This window comes from Chrysochloris asiatica, unplaced genomic scaffold (genome assembly GCF_000296735.1).
Source record: "Chrysochloris asiatica unplaced genomic scaffold, ChrAsi1.0 scaffold00026, whole genome shotgun sequence".
NCBI classification, from domain to species: domain Eukaryota; kingdom Metazoa; phylum Chordata; class Mammalia; order Afrosoricida; family Chrysochloridae; genus Chrysochloris; species Chrysochloris asiatica.
In genome coordinates, this window is record NW_006408544.1 from 21,972,620 (window position 1) to 21,976,134 (window position 3,515).

Genomic DNA, 3,515 nt, shown 5'->3' on the forward strand with positions numbered 1-3,515 from the left:
AAAAAAAAAAAAAAAAAAAAAGCATTTGTCATTGTTGGAATGTACTTCTCTTACCTTTCCACATTTATCCTCTGAACAACCAAGAGAGCACAGATCCTCTACTGAATCAGAAAAGAAAAAGGAAGAGAGGTTCCCTGTGCTTAAGAATTCACTAATGTTTGAGGATCTCAGATAAATAAGCAGCTGATGACAACTCAATGTGATAAGTGCTCTGCTTAGGTGAAATAAACATATTTCTTTATCTCTTTTTCATATTGCCTTATCTCTGAGACAGTGACTGACTCAGAGAGGGCACTTGGGAAGTTCATCCCCAAAGAGTTGATGCCTTTAAAGATGAGTTGTGTTGTTGTTAAGTGCCATTGAGTCAGTTCCGACCCATATCAGCCCTGTATAGGGTTTCCGAGGAGCGGCTGCTGAGCTTGAACCACCAACTTTGCAGTTCAAACAGCTTTGCAGTCTGGCACATTAACCCACAGCACCACATCAGTTAGTGCTAGCAAAACAAAAGAGAAGGAAATTCCAGGAAGAGGACACAATAGAGGACACAGGCATTGAGTCAGAAAACAGTCCCATTCACCAGTAGCCTCAATGTATAATGAAGAGAGCTCAGTAGGGAATCTTCCCTCCTCTTTATTTCTTCTACAGATATTGTGGATGAGTTATTCATTAGATTAATCATATTCCAAGAAAGAGATAAAGTTGGGAATTCTATTGAGGAGGTCACTATGTGTTCAAAGGTCAGGTATGTGAGTTTGTCTTGGAAAAATCCAATCAATTCATTTTCAGTTCTGTTACCCTCTGTTCCACTTCTGTTCTGATACCAGTGGCACATGCAGAAGGGTCACTTCTTCCTCGGACCTTAACCACCAAGAACTATGTCAGACCTCACAAGTAAAACGGTCACAGTTCTCCAGACAGTCAAGTCCTCCCAAGACCTCAGACATTACCTCACATATGACCCTTTTGCGTGACCTGCTGACTAGAAATTTGGGCTTTCTCGCTACTCCTTTGGATGCCAGCTGCAAGCTTGGGAGTTCCCCTAGCGCTCTCATTTTTTTAATCTCTGGCTACAAATTTGGGAGTTTCCTCTACTTCTTCAGCCGTATGCTCAGGGGTCCCCAACCCTTTTCATTTATGATTTGCTGATTTCCACTACTCCCTTGGGTTTGATAATTCATTAGAAAAACTCACAGGGCTCACAGAAAGTACTATACCATGTGTGATTACAGTGTTATTATGAGAAAAGAGATTCAAATAAAAAGCCTCTTAAGGCAAGTTCTGGAAGGGTTTTTAAAGTAATACTTCCATGTCCCAAAAAGTATGAGCTGTATCTCCACCTGCATCAGTCTCTTCACCAATCAGAAAGTCCACATGCCTTGTGTGTTTATTGGGGCTCCATTATGCAGGCATGATAGGTTGTATCGTATTTCCCTCTCCCTAGGCTTTCTGAAAGGAGCTCTGGTAGCATTGTGGTAAGAGTTGGGCTGCTAACTCCAAGGTCAGCAGCTCGAAACTACTGGTTGTTTGGTGGGAGAAAGAGGAGGTCTTCTGCTCCTGTAAAGATTAACAGCCTTGGAAACCCTGACCTGAATACACTTAACAACAACAACCTCTCAGGTGGAATCTTGGTGTGGTGCTATAGGATAAGCACTGTATTGCTAACCACAAGTTGGTGGTTCAAACAGCTAACTGCTCTTTGGAAACCTACTGGATGGCATTTAACAACAACAAGCAACATCTCTCAAGAACCAAGGACAAAGACTTAATTCTTTGGGCTAAGTTAAATTCTCTTACCCACATTGTAGCTCTCTGTTTTGCACTCCTAGTGGCAAAAGTAGGCGGAAAGCCAGGGCCCAGCATGCAGGGAGGAAAACCAGACTCCCAGGCTGCCCAACTCTCTTTCTCTCATCTCAGGCTTGGGCTCAACTATTTTCAACTTTGACCACTTATCATCTGTGACTGTGTAGATAATGGCTTCCTCTCAAGATCTGAATTTGGGCTTTGAGTTCAAAGAGGAAGAAAATGCTACAGCAAATTCCACTTGGAAGATTGGCTACAAGTCTAGCTATTAATAAAGTCTGTGTTTTTTCATATGTGAGGTGGCCTGGACAAACCTGGATTTCTTGGTCTAATGAAATCCAAATGAACCCCATCTTTCAGGCATGTGCTGGCATTTAGCCTCCTCCAGAAAACCTTTCCTCACTTCCTTCTTCTCCCAGCATGGCAAACCAGATCCCTCTTCCACACAAGCCAATTTCCCGTAACACTCTTAGTCCAATTACCTCATTCTATCTTTTTATTTTTATACAAATTTAACACTTTCTGCATGTGTAATTCAGTGATTTTGATCACATTCTTCAAAAGTGCAACCATTCTCACCCTTATTTTTCAAATAATTTCTCCTTTATTAGCATAAGCTCACTGCTTGCCCCCCAAACATTCTGTCCCTCCAATCTTTCGTGTTGCTGTTGTCAATTTGATCCCATATAAATAATTATTTAAAATAACACATTGTGGAAAGAAGACATTTTTTACTCATTAAGCTTAACTACTATTTGGTTTAAAGATTTTGGAAGATGATTTTGTTTTAAGGTTTAAATATTATCTTAGAAATATATTTTTTGGGGTTCACCCAGCCTCCATGGCTCCAGAAATTCCTGATTTCATGAGAATTTGAAATTCTGTTCTGCATTTTTCCTTCTTTTGGTCCAGATTCTAATAGAGAATCTTTAATAAAAAGTACTCTGTAATGATAGTTGGTATCAGCAAAAGAGGCAGTTGTTCATAGATGCAATTAGCTATTTCCACCTCTTATTTCTGACTTTTCTTCTTCCTCTGCTGCTCCAGGTAAATAGACAACAATTTCTGGACACTAGTAAACTTTTAAATAACCTATGCACCACACAATGAGTTAGGAAGTAGAATTTGTTGTTATTAAGTATTGTGGAATCAGTTATACATTATAGAGATCCTGTAGAGGGTTTCCAGGGAGCAGTTGGTAGGTTTGGACCACCGACCTTTCAGTTAACAGGCCAGTGCTTATCCTACAGCACCAAACCAGGGCTCCAAGAGGTAGAATAGAAGCACTAAAAACAATATTAGAGCAATTACCTGGAAGGTAACATGAAACTATGACCTCCAAACTAAGAAACCAAATTCCATGAAGTGTTTGCTTGTACATAAGCAGCCTAAACAGCTACAATTAAACTAGTTGACTGTGCAAGCATTACCCTTAATCAACGTGAATTTTCCATCACCATAAAGAGGTAATAATGCCAGTTTTTTTTTTTTCCTCTCACTCTCGCTCCTATTGTTGTTGGTTTTAGGTGCTATTGAGTCAGTACAGGCACATAGCAACCTTATGCACAACAGAATGAAACAATGCTGATCCTGGGCCAACCTCACTACTGTTGCCATGCTTGAGTCCATCGATGATGCCACTTGGCCAATCAAGAACCAATGATACTGAAGGAAGAAGTCCAAGGTGCATTGAAGGAATTGGCAAAGAACAAGGC